Genomic DNA, 13,647 nt, shown 5'->3' with positions numbered 1-13,647 from the left:
CTAAACGCGAATTTTATTCCAGTTGTTTATCGTCGATCCATCGTTACGATAATTTCAAAATGTCAATCGTCGGAAAATTGCGAACATCTGCAAACGTACATAAAAATATCGTGCAAAGGTTTGAAATCTTATACACAGTTGAAAAGTTTGTGTTAAATTTAACATAATATGGATATGTTAAATGATTACACTATTAATATTTTAACACATATTAAATGCAAATCTCAAATCGTATCAGTGAGTGGTAAATTACTTTCTATTTTAAGTTGCCGTTGCGCATACAATTACTTCTTTGAAATTTTTCAACTGTGTATATTCCACTCGAGAACAGCGTCAGGTAGAACATCCGCGCCTTAAACGTAAGGGAGGCTCGGCCCTAATCTAATCGCATTCGTCGACGAGCGCACGTCGAGCCTCGCGGCACCGCGCGACTCTCAAAAAGCGGCGAAAGCGGGCGGCCGCTCAAGGTGGACGTTGCACTCGTTTTCTCTTATTTTCGCCGGTTGCCTTTCGGGTCGAGTCCGATCGACCGGCCGGGCTCGCGCCTCGAGACCGACGTCCTAAAGTGCATATTGCACCGGTCCGCCTTAATGGCGGGATGGCGTGACGGCTCGCGGGAGCGCGGGGTGGCGGACGGAACGAAACGAAACGAAACGAAACGAAAGCCGGGGCGGGAACGCGATGTCGCGTGTCCCGCGCCGTGCGTTTCGCGGTCGCGTGTGTCGCGGATATTACACGCGAGCCTTGGACCCCGGTCCGAAAATGTCTCGCCGCACGAACGGGCCTCTCTCGCGAGCTCGCCTCTCACTTGCACTTTTAATTTCTTCGCTCGTTGCGCACTCGACACCGCGCGAGTCGCCCCGTCCTCGCTCGTCGCGAGGCGCTTACGATGCAAGATCGTAACGGGAGATCGCAATCCCCGATCGTCTTCGGCGCGCAGCGTAACGTCGAGACGGTTGCGATTTATTTAGCGTCCCGCTGTAAAGTTCTTATTTTTACGGCTATCTCATCCGATATTTAATTCCCCTTTATTGACCCCTAGATTTTCCTGTGTATTTTTATTTCAAGCTTCAATATTTTAGTGGGGCAGCTACGGGAAGAGCGAAATGAAAAAAAAACCCGTTTCGACCATTTCGGCATCGCGTAAATAATTTCTGGATAAAAATCCGAAGAAATTTCCAACTTGTGCGCACACGTTGGAATAGAAACGCTGCTAGATTATCGGCTCCGCCAGCGGACCCAGAAGAATCGATTCCTAGTGACTCAAATGGGCTGTCATTAAAGTAATAGCGATAGTTTCGGAACACCTTGCGATAGATATTATCTCGCGATACCCCGGAGATTTCAAACCGGGTACAATTTGCTTTTTAATTTTACGACGTGCAATCTTATCTGCCCAAGAAAGCTGTAGGATATTATTAGACCTTCCTAGGCCCCCGTCTCTTTCCCTAGTGCCAGTGAGCTAGCATCGCGATATAGAGGAAAGTCCCCTATTCTAAGATAGGCCTCTAATGTGAGACAGCAGGTTTTCAGCGTCCAAGTTCAATGGCAAATCCTTTTTTTTTCGCGATCGATTTCACGATCTAACAAAGAATTTTCTACAGATCTCACTTCAAGAGCAACAAATTCACGATGGAACCGATAAATGGTGCCTGTTAATCTAACGGAAACCCCGCTATTTCATATTAGGAGCTTGTCTCGCAATAGGGGACTTTCCTCTATAAGTGTACATATGCAATATACACTGGTCCCAAAGTCGAAAGGCAAAGCTTCTTAGGCGAAAAGGGCCGTGAGTTCCCAGCCCGGCGCACCACCTTGCGCAGTCTCGCGTATCTCCCTTCGGCTGAGAACTTTGATAGCGTACGTCGACATGTTCTCCTGTTGCGTGGGAAAGTGCTGCATAATGACACGGTCATTCTTTGCACGTCGGGCGAAGCCAATAGCGGATGCGCTGTCGGAAAGTCCATCAAGACGGCGGGTAACTGCGTGCTCGCCGCCAAGATTTTCTCTCGTTTTACTCGGCGTTTGAATTCTCTCGGGGTATTAACTGCGCCGTCCCCTCTCCCCCCCCCCCGTCTTCGTGTGAAATTACAGAAATACATTATCCACGCCTCGCCGGCTACAAATAATTTCGATCATTACGGCGCCGCGTCGCCATTCAGTTTCTTATTTCGTTAATTCAATCCCGCCCGTCGATACGCAGCTATATTTAGCCGCGAGGACTTTAAATCCTCCGCGAGTCTCGCGCGCGTTAGCGGTTTCGGCTTTAGTTATAATACACTTTGAAATAGGAGACCGTCACGTTATCGCGATCGTTAGTCCGTTGTGGTAGGCGAGACTAGCAATTAGTCATCGCCTCGCGTCGAAATTGTCGAGTATTTCTCCGTTCCGGAACGACGCGGAATGCCGATTCTTTGTTCCCAGTCGCGTTGTGCCGTTAAGCGGCTCGCTGCTGAAACACCTGACGTCGCCAGGCGGTCGTCTGGTCAGGCTGGCAGCAAGCAGCCAGCCAGCCAGCCAGCCAGCCAGCCAGGCAGCCCGCGTCGTACGTAAGTACATACCTGTGGCAGGTGAATCGAGTCAGGTGCTCCAACAGATGGGCGCCTTTACTCGAGAAAGCGTTATAAAAGCGGTCTATCATAAATGTGGGTTACTAGCTATGACTAACGCCCGACGGTAGAACGAGCTTGCGCTCGCGCGCGTCCGTAATTCGCCAATTACTTTCGCGCGGTTTCACCCGGCGACGCTCGCCGAAAAGAAAAACGGCTCGGAGATTTTGATCCGCGTTAGATATCTCGACGTACAACACTTGTTCGGGGAGCCCGTGGGCGGCGGGCACGCTCGCGCGAGAACTCCCGAGAGGAAATCGGCGTGCGAGTGGAACCGCGCGTAATCGCGAGACGTTTCCATTTCCCCGCACCTCGGCGACGAATTTTTCGCGCATCTCGGCAATACGTGGGACGGTTTAACGGCCGGGTCTCGTGATATCTCGACTGCGCGGCGGACCGCCGAGAGGCCGAGGATTTAAATCCTCGGCTCGCCAATCCGAGATGGAGGATTCCCGCCGCCGACGAGAGAGCCCGCTCGAACGTCCTTCAGCGAGCGTTTCCGCGCGTCTCCGAGAGGAAGGAGCGTAACGAGCGTGTCTTCTTTTCTTTTTCTTCGTTCTTTTCGTTTCACGGACACGTGGCGTGAAGCATGCGGCGCATGCATGCGAACGAGTCCGTATATGCGTGTACGTAAGAGCCGGAGCCGTATGTGCAGTCACGTGTAAGAATGGGAAAACGTGACGCGATTATGCATTCGCGCTACGTCGTCATTTCTAGCTTGGTGCACGAGTCAGCGCGGCGAGGTAGCGGGTTTCCTGCGTATGGTAATTTTATTAAACGTACCTATTTAAAGAACCACGGCATAATCGCAGAATGAAACCGGGCGTCAACGGACGGCGCGTTATCATCATCCGTCGACTGTCCCCGAACGAGGTTTGGCCACCGCGGGCGCGGATGCTGCACCCACGGAAAAAAAATTGCCGGATCCAATGCTACTGCACTTGAATGTGCCATAAAATAGGATCGATATAGCGCCAATCACGTTTATTGCAGAGAAGCTATTTTAGTCGTAAATGAAAAATTCTCAAATCTAGAATCGTCTCTTGTCGAATACCGTGGTTGCCAACTTTGTGCGTTGTAAGATGGAGGGGAAATTTATTCTAAACGCAGGAACAACGACAAGTTCCTCTTGTCTCGATATAGTAAATCAATCTTTTTTAATTCGACAGAGGAGTATAAGAATTATTGATTTTGATATTGTCTCATTTTTGTATCACATGGGGTTGCGAGATATAAATGCGCCAGGAATATTTTTTGTCCCGGTAACAGAAATCCTTTCTGAGGGCGTGCGTTTGGAAAATTGACAATTCAATCGCGGTTTACGATAGCACGCATTAGTATATTTGCTCACGTAATATCTAGTGTTCGGCCCCTTTGTTTGGTAACTTCTTCATATTCGTCCAAGTGAATTTCTTTCAATGCAATTTGTCCAGAGTGCAGCGACGAGTTAAACGGCAATTATTGCAGACGCATTATGTTCGCGCGATAGTGCATTTCAAACCGTAGAACAATAATCTCATCGACGCGACGTAAGGACGCGTCTCGTGAGACAGCGTTGTAAAATGTGCAAAATTCTAGAATGCCTATCGGAACTCTCGCCACGCGAGCGAATAGGGGTGGAAATAAAGTTTGTCACGGAAAATCGCCTCTCGACGCTCTCGAGAATTGCCCAGGTTGATAGCCGGCGCGGGCATAAATCGCGACGAATTGATGCCGCCGAGAACGAATGTCCCCGCGCACGAGCGGAACGCCCGGACTGATGCTACGAGCAGCTGCCGGCACTTCGTCCGCGTCTGATTAGACGAAAGTAAAATATGTTTCCGAGTGCGATGCTATCGTTTCTCAAATCATAGCCGCGCCTCGTTTCGGCCGGGGCTCAGCCGTTCCTCTCTCGCGTCGCCGGACGATCCAGCTGTTCCGAAAAATCATCGGGCCACCTTTCGGCGTTCGCGCACGTGCGGGAGATGCACGCCGATCAATATCCAAAAACCGGTCGTATCAGCGACTGCCCACCGAGGACCATGATCTCGCGGATAATTGTTTCTATTTCCGAAGCTTTTACCAAGGAAGATCGTCTTGCAGGCGGGAGAGAGAGAGAGAGAGAGAGGGAGGAAAGGAATAAATTTACAACCCGAGAAGACAGTGTGGCCGTAAACAGTCGTGCATTTCACGACGTGTGCTTTGCATAATCTAACGCGCAGCTCTGTCATTATGCGAGAAATTCAATTATATCTCGCAAGGTCACTTTATTTATGGAATGTTTCTTAATGCGGGACACACAACATTGTGAGATGCAAAAAGCGAGATAGAAATATCACGAGGTGAAACGGATTCTTGCATTAACCAGCGTGTTTATTTCTAATGGGACTTATGTAATGCGCGCTTATAGCAGTAATTTGCCATTCTGCTCCACTTAAAACGAGCGAGGGAGATCGAGATAAAAGTACCTTGCACCAGTTCGTCGCGATTTCAACGCGCTGGTTTGCTGCGAATTTATTGCATAAATGATTCATCTTCCGTGCCGCGGCTAACAGTCCATAAAAGCGCGGCGTATCGCCGCAGTTAAATTTCGTCTGGCCACATATGTAAAGCGCGCGGAAAGCTAAATTCTCTCTTCCGACAGTGACATTTGACGTGGCAGCGGAGACATTCGGCGCTCCGAAAAAAGAGAGAGAGAGAGAGGGAAATGAATTCCTAAACGAAACGAAAAGAGCCGATGTAAAATAATTGATGAAGCCTGGGTATTTTTAACTGGAAAAGGGAACATTTTTCCATCCAACGACCTCGGCGGACAATATCGCGCTCGCTTCGCGAGCTGCTACAATAACATCAATTTAATTCCGACGACACGGCAGTTCTGCCCGTGCTCTGCTGCGCGCGTTCCTGCGGACGGACTCTCGTTTTAATACGCGAAGGGAGCTCACATTGTGCCCGAGCGAGTCTCTCTCTCTCTCTCTCTCTCTCTTTCTCTCCTCTCACCGCGCCGATTCTCGCCGTTCGTCCTCAGCGGCCACGACGAAAAGGAAGGATTCAAGGTCAGCGTGTTCTTCTGCACCGCTGCAACTCGCGCACTGTGCCGGCATTATACGCGTCTTTCCGCGGGCGCACGTCGGAGCCCCGTCTCTTATTACGCATATTATTACAGTGCCCTCTTTGACAGGGCGCATTGTTGACTGAGAATTTCAGCGTCGCAGCTATTTCCCGCCCCGTACACGCGTGCACGCGCATACGCGCGCTCGTACGTAGACTTTTCAGATCGCGCGCGATTCTTGAAATGGTTACTAAGGAAGCCTCCAAGGCTGCGTCCGTTTGAATATTTAAGAACGATTCGCGAGAGCGATACGGCCGATCCTTGCGAGTCCCAAGGTAAATTCGCGCGTGAGAATGCTCGTATTATGATGTCGGAAGAACGAGAGGCTCGCGAGGATGTACGTACGGCGCGCGATGTCCCCTCGGTGAAACGGACCGTTCTCTCGATCTGGATTTCGGAAGGCGACCAGCTGCGCGGACGGGTAGCGCGAGAGACGATTTTCAGCTACGTAGTAACGACGTTACGTATATTGTAAAGGTACTCGAGAGCGGCTGCGAGGGGTCAAGTTATTTGCCAATTCGGCGATACAGTATCGCGCTAGTACTACGGCGCTACCCGCGACACGTCCTCGCGCCGACGTTTTATCGCTGATATAGGCGAAGCGTGATGCAGGCGACGGCGATTATTTCGCGCGTGAAATACGCGAGAGGTTCCACGCCACGTGAATAAATATTTATATCGTCGCGGAACATTCGTACGGGAGATCGTATCGTTTTCCTCCCTTATACTTTTCACGGAGACGCGCAGCCTCGACAATTAACGAATGCTCCTCCCGCGTGTATTCTGCGTTCTGCATTAAAAATATATTTAAAAAAATCCAAGCTGTCCCGAGTGGATTCATATTTATGTGACGTTTATCTTTATTCTCGTGTGTGCAAAAATTAAGAAAGCTCTGGTAAATATTTAACTCTTGAACCGTGGCGATTTCTAAGATTCGGGGAATAATTCAAAGATAAAATTGAAATTGATGTTAATAATTAAAATAGTCAAAGAATAAGTAATAGGGGCAATGCGCGAGCCGTCACCTAAACGAGGGTGATAAGTCGTATGAATAAGTTCTAGTATAAAATATATTATAAGACTGCACTGAAAAAAATTTCTGGTTGAATATGGACGAATCAGATAATTCCTTTAGGATTTACCAGAATTCCTGTAATCCTACAGAAATTCTGGTAAATCCTAAAGGAATTCTGGTAAACCCTAAAGGAATTATCTGATTCGTCCATATTCAACCAGAAATTTTTTTCAGTGTGGTAACATCGTGATATAATTTGAATGTTTCCATCTACGAATGCGACCCACTTCAGCAATGCGATATTAAGTGTATACAATTTGTCTAAAATTTTGAAAAACGATTAGTCACAATGTCTAAGTCGTCACAGCGGAATTGTATGCACATTGGATAATCACTTGTAATGTACGCACGTCCGAAAAGTATTGTAGATGGGCTGGTCAGTTGCGCACCCACGGAAAAAATTTCCGGATCCAATGCTATTACACTTGAAGGTATCATAAAATAGGATCGACATAGCGCCAATCATGTTTATTATAGAGAACGGAATATTTTGATCTTAAATGAAAAACTTTAAAATCTAGAATAAAATGATGGTGCGTACCGTCTAAGTTACTCTTGTCTCGATATAACTCGATAGAGGAGAATAAGAATTCTTGATTTTATTTTGACGCTGTCTTATTTTTATACTAAATGAGGTTGTGAGAAATAGAAATGCGTCAAGAATATTTTTTGCCTCGGTAACAGAAATCTTTTCCGAAGGTGCGTGGTCACATTCCATCGTGCCTTCGATTATAGTGCATATAATCAGTCAGATACCTCATTGGATGATGGTGCTTCAGGTGATTTGTACTCTAGTTACGTGAATTACCCCTTGATAAGCTATAAATTGATGAAACTATTTTTATATAATTTCAACGAATTTATTTAATTGTTAGGGAGATCGGCAAATTACGGTGCAACTGTTAAAAAGGCTATTATCAGAGCTCTGTCGTTACTTCGGGCCGGTGAAACATTACATTGTAGAAAAGAACGCGCTTCCTTCCGCGCCCGAAACTTTTTATACAAATGCATATACATTTTATCTTGCGAAACGCGTTTGTCGAGCCGAAACCTCAATTCGGCGTATCCGCGCTGAATAATTTTAGGAGGCGAGAGAAATGCATGGAACACTCGTGCGCAACCAGGTAGAGCATTTTTGTCCCGCTACGTCAGACAAATTTCGCACACATTCGCGTGCACGCGCTCGCGACTGCACGGCGCGGAGCGGACGGCGCGCGCGGGGGGGAGGGGGGAGGGGGGGGGTACGGCTCGCGTGAGAGAGCGAGAAGCTCGTGCACGCGAAACTTTTCTATCGATCGACGTCCGCCGCGCCACGCCGCGCCGGCCCGGCTCGGCTCGGCTCCGCTCGGCGAGGCGCGCGGGGAGGGTCACGTTGTCCTCGCGTGTCGATACCGATACCGCGCCCTCGGCGTCGGAGCGAGCGACGCTCCGTCGTAGCCGGTGCGTCGATAACGCGCTTATCGCCGCGCCGAGATACGCGGCGCCCCTCGCGCGCGGACCGGGCCCCGCGCGAATAAAGACACGGCGACACGGAGGTGTCGTCGACGCGGACGACGCGTGCTACCACAGACATAGTATAATAAATGTAGACTGACGCCGGTATTCATGGTCGATTTTTATTTCAAAATCATCTTGAGCGTTGCCTTAAGGATCGTCTACAATAGATGAGGCCAAGCCTGGCGTAAGAAGTCAGAGTAGAAGTAAAGAAACGAATCGTTTCCATTTCTTACTCCTGCTTAGCTCTGACGCTTACTCTCGGCGAATTAGAGCGCAGTTCGACCAGTGCTATAAATACTTTACAAAATTATGCCTGCACTTTAGCTTTTCATCGAATAAGTAAAGGTTACGATCTTAAATATAAGAACGGACTATGAATACCGGCCTGAGCGTCCCATTGAATAAGCTGGAGCTTGTGGAGCGAGAGAGAGAGGATTTAAGAAGACTTTCTTTCTCTGCCTTACACCATCGTAAAAGAAAGGAATCGTGCCTGCGCAGTACTGCACAGGCGTGATTCTCCCTTGTCACGATGGTGAGACAGAGAAAGGAAGTCTTCTTAAATCTCCTCGGTCTCTCTCATCGCAAGCCTCGGCTTATTCAATGGGACGCTCACTCTATATTTACTATGTCTGTGCGCGCTACCAATGGCCGGCGCGATGACATCGATCTCGCGGCGAGCCTCGGGCCGCCGCCTCGGATCGGTAAGGCTGACGAACGTCGGCGATAAGCCCTTCGATCCTCCGCGGTGGAGGACTCTCCCACTCGTTGCCCACGATCGTTAAAGTGCGCCGAACAAAGCGCAATTTTATGTGTGCCATGGTGCACACGTACGAGGCGCTCGCCATTGTTTCGCGATTTTCCTCCAGCGAGTCCCGACCCTTTCTCAAATCGGGGTCGATTCCTTTCCGTTTCCCACGATTGACTACTGTTATGAATATATTATCGCGGTTCTCGTCCCGAGATTTACTCCGACAGTTCTAAATGTCTTGAAAACGCGGATTAAATAGTTTATGCATCGCCCGGAATATTTCGCGCGACACGATGGAATTGGAGATCTCTATTATGCATCGAAAGAAAGTTCATCTGAGACGAGATTTAATTCGCGAGATACACTTGAGGAATTGATATGTCTTTAAACATCGCCGATTAAACGTGACTTTCGAAAATTCGACGCGACGCGTCTTCGCGATTGGCAAGCGCGAAAAACTCGCGGGTAAATCTCGCAGCCGCGCGCGAATTTGTTCCGAAGAGAATTTATACGGTACACAAAACGCCGCGGGTTCTTTGTCTTCTCGCGTTCGCCGCGACGCCGCCGCGTCGCGTCCCCCCACGCCGGGCACAAGTTGACGAAGGCGAATAATTTTCAAACGCATACCCGGGTCCGAAATGAGAGGCGGGTCGGGTCGCGAGCGGCAACGTTATTTTTAATCACCGCGCGCGGCTGACGCTTCCGTAATTACGGAATACTTAGCGATTCCGTGGACTGTGTGGAAGAGGCGGCTCTCTTTCGCGATAGAAGCATCGCGCGCGGCGGTGCTCGATGCCGGTCACGTAGGCCTCGTAGTTCCGAGGGTGCCCCGAGCACGCCGCGGAATACTAGAATACTATAGCAGCGAGAATGCGCGGCGCATACCCGCAACGCGAGCGGATAACCGCGCGCGAACCACGACTACGACAAGGCGCGGAATTTTCGGTGCCCGCGCGCGAAGGTGTCGCGGTGTCGCCTAACGACGTGAATTAACACCGACGCGTCGTGTTGTCCGCGTCGTCTGTATATTTATTCGCACGTTAAACGCAGCGAATCCGCGTCTGATGTCACAGCGGGTTCCGCGAGCGCGGTACGGGCGACGGAAGAGAGTAGTCCTTTCCCAGCGGTTCGCGTTGCCGCGAAACGTGTCTAATGCCGCGATAAACGTGAAATATGACGTGCGCCGGGTATCGGCGAAACTGCGGCTGCGAATCGCCGTTCTCGCGTACGCGAGAAGGAGTATCCGGTGAAATGCGCGCCGCATCGGGAACGGCGGATTTGCATTTTCTCGGCGAGACAGGTCGGGCCTCGGAGGAGCGTGAATCTCCCGCGCGATAAGCGCCGAGGGCACTGTTATTCCGTATGCATATTAACGCGCGCGCGGAATCTAATGAAAAAAGCGACACGTAACGCCGGGGAAGAGCACGCGGGGAAGAAAACGTTACGTCAAAAGGCGGGCGTGCATGTAAATGCCGCGCGCGACTCGGAGAAGAAGGTGGTCCTTGATCTTGCGCGGCCGCCGTGCGTAAATTTCGCGGCTGCCGAATCTCGCCCTCGCCTTTGCCGAGCTACTTGGACGTTTTCGCCTCACTTCGGCGAACCATTACCTCGCCCACGTCGCGAACACAATCGCCTAAAGTCCTCCCGATCGGGTAAAACCGGTTTTGCGATCGCGACCAGTGCTGTAACTATACCCGCCGCGCGGCCGGATTTCACGATCCGGAGAGGAGACCGCGACGATATTCCCCGACGAATTAAACTGCTCCTGGAACGTGACGGGAATCGCCGATCGACCCTTCGCACGTCTCCCCGTCGGTTCGGCGAAAAGGGAACGGGGGGAACGATTCGCAAATAATTGGTAAATCTTCATCGGATCGCGATCTTCCCCGCGCGGAGGAAGATCGCTCCGCGGAACTATTTGTACTTACATCTGTTTACGCGACGGAAATCTAAGCTGCTGTGATTCGAGTTTACTTTCGCGTACGGCTGAGATAATATTAGCTAAGAAAATACGGGACGCGAGTGCGCGCGAGAATAGTGTAACGAATTCTGAGATCTGCGCGCGATATGACCAAATGAATCGCCAAATCTCCGCGTGCCCTTGAATTGATCAATTAAAAGACCGACAAATTAACGTACAAATGCAGAAGATAAGGTGCAACAATTATATCTCGCGGCCCCGATGAGATCCCTTTTGTCCTTTACACCGGCGATTAGACGACGGTCAAATTGAAAGTTCGACGTTATTAATTTACGACTTTCGTTACCCGGCGCGGCGACTCGTTTCCGCGTATCACCATCCGCTTTACACATGCATTTGTCCCGAGCCCAGCGGTGAGCTTTCCCGAAGCGCGCGCACGATGGAGAATTTTTTATTCAATAGTCGCTCGCTCCCGCTCGTCGATGAGGCGCCGATATGCTGGCGAATGCACGTCGCTGGGTGTCATAAGATACGCGACGCGGAGCGCAAAGGGTTAACGACATTCCACGTCGTCGAGAAGAAGAGAGACGGAGACAGAGAGAGGCATACACACACACGCATACACAGACAGAGAGAGAGAGAGCGCGCTGTTAACCCCTAACCGCCGCAGCACTCGGTCATGCACCCCCGATGCGCTGTGCAACCCTCGGCGGAAGTGTCGGTGGCGGTGGCACCGGCGGATCGATCGCGCGCGCGTTTCTTCGTGTCTCCGACGTAAAAATTAGTATTCCGCTGCCGGCGTCGCGGCGGGCAGCAGCGGGTGCTGCGAAAACGGGGGTAGGGGGCGAGGGGGACGCCGAGGAGGCGAACGTTCCCAGGAACGCTCCCCCCCCCTCCACCCCCCGCGATTCCGCTCGTATAACCCCCGTCGAACCCTCTACGTGTACTTATCCGCGCCTCTCCGATCTTTCTCTCTCTCTCTCTCTCTCTATCTCTTTCTTTCCCCCGTGGTTTTCTCGCTTTGCGAACGTTTTACGGAAACGGCACTGCACGCCGTTCGAGGTAACACTCCTGAATATCGAGAACCGGACCGGGTGCCTTCCCCTCCCTCGGCCGTACGTGAGTTGCATTCGGGCCCGAGACCGCGGATGCGGGCCGAATGCCGATTCGCCTCTCCTCCCCCCTCCGCCGCCGAGCTCCTTGGCTCGCGATTCGTTTTAATTGCCGGAATCTATCTTGTCCTTCGCACCCCTAAATCGCCCCTTTATCGCGGACCCAGCCGATCCGTTCGATACCCGAGCGGTACTTCTCTCGCCCCCTTACGCTTTAACGAAGACACATTCCTCGCCGGAGCAGAGTGGCTGTTGATCTGTTAACGGCTTCTTCATTAAGCCCTTCGTTAAATAAATACGAGGAACAATTAATCCTCTCTCTCTCTCTCGAGCTGCAATAAATTAGACTGAAAATATAATATCGTTGGAGTCCAATCGCGATACGTTTCCAAGGGCGCTTCTGTACTTTTCGTTTAAAATTAATTAACGAAAATTAAACAGCCTGCCGCGGTACAAGGGCGACAAAAGAAAATCAAACGCGGCGAACAGAGATCAAAACGTCGTGCAAAAAATGCAAAATGTTCGAACAAAAATAATCTGCCTCCTGTGAGGTTTGAACTCACGACCCCTGGTTTACGAGACCAGTGCTCTGCCACTGAGCTAAAGAGGCCGACGTTTTTCACTCTTAGCCGGCAGTTGATACTCCACAGATACCCGTGCCGCTTCGAATCCCGCCGAAACCGAGCCCGTGATTAATGCACACGCATCACGTATGTTAATTACGGCGTGTCAATGTCAATAGTCGCGATACACGGGCGTTACGGTTTAATTCCGCGGTACGCAACGTTCCGCTCTTCCTCGCGTCGCGTCGCGCCTATACGGCATCGGATCGTACATTTTTAAAGGGCGGCTGCGGCGACGATGGGCCTCGTGGTGCCTCCCGAAATAATTCGACCCACAAATCACGCGTGACGCAAAGCAGATGTCAGTTGCCACTTCCCGTTTCGCGCGGGCTGTACACAATGAGCCACGTTTTCGGGTTCCTCGGGGGTACAAGGGGGAAAGGGGGGGGGAGGTGAGAGAGAGACACGTGCGGACGCCCTTTCCCTACTTCTGCCGGTCGAAGAGGACAGATGTCGCGGCCGTCTTAAAGATTTCGAAGGGGCGACCCTTTTCGGGGACCGGCGTGGCTCTTTGAGACGCAATAAAAGGGACTCAACGGAACGCGTAAGACCATTGTGCTATTTAAGCAGATGTTATTCAATGAATGCGCAATGTATAATATGAATCGCGGACAAAGGGCACAATTTTTCTAGGGTGCCTGAGAATTTTTGCATCTTCGCCTCGTACGTTACCGCCGCTGATAAAGAGATACCTTATCAATCCTTTTCCTCTACGCGCGTCCGAAACTCGTTTTTATTTTATATATATATTTTTTGGTTTTATGTTGGCGTCAGTAAATATTTTAGCTATATTTCTCCCGGCGTGGCTGATTAACGAAATGCATTTGCCAGTCGTAGGCGTGTATCGATTTAATGTAATATATCATTAAAATTCATTAAGATTTCATTACCGAGGCATCCGCGGAATTAATAATTCCTAGTGTTTAAATCGAGAGATGTAAAATATCGAAAATGGAAAATTGAATTCGTAA

At 50.3% G+C, this 13,647-nt stretch overlaps 1 non-coding gene across 1 annotated transcript; it reads right to left on the bottom strand.

The window, feature by feature from the left end:
• Positions 1-12,591: 12,591 nt before the first annotated feature.
• Positions 12,592-12,663, bottom strand: Trnat-cgu. The gene has a single exon. It is a non-coding gene; the product is annotated as a tRNA-Thr (tRNA).
• Between the last annotated feature and the right edge of the window lie 984 nt (positions 12,664-13,647).

The sequence above is a fragment of the Vollenhovia emeryi genome, unplaced genomic scaffold (assembly GCF_000949405.1).
Source record: "Vollenhovia emeryi isolate VEMERY1.0 unplaced genomic scaffold, V.emery_V1.0 DF939123.1, whole genome shotgun sequence".
In the NCBI taxonomy this organism is placed as follows: domain Eukaryota; kingdom Metazoa; phylum Arthropoda; class Insecta; order Hymenoptera; family Formicidae; genus Vollenhovia; species Vollenhovia emeryi.
This window is presented reverse-complemented; position numbering and strand designations above follow the sequence as displayed.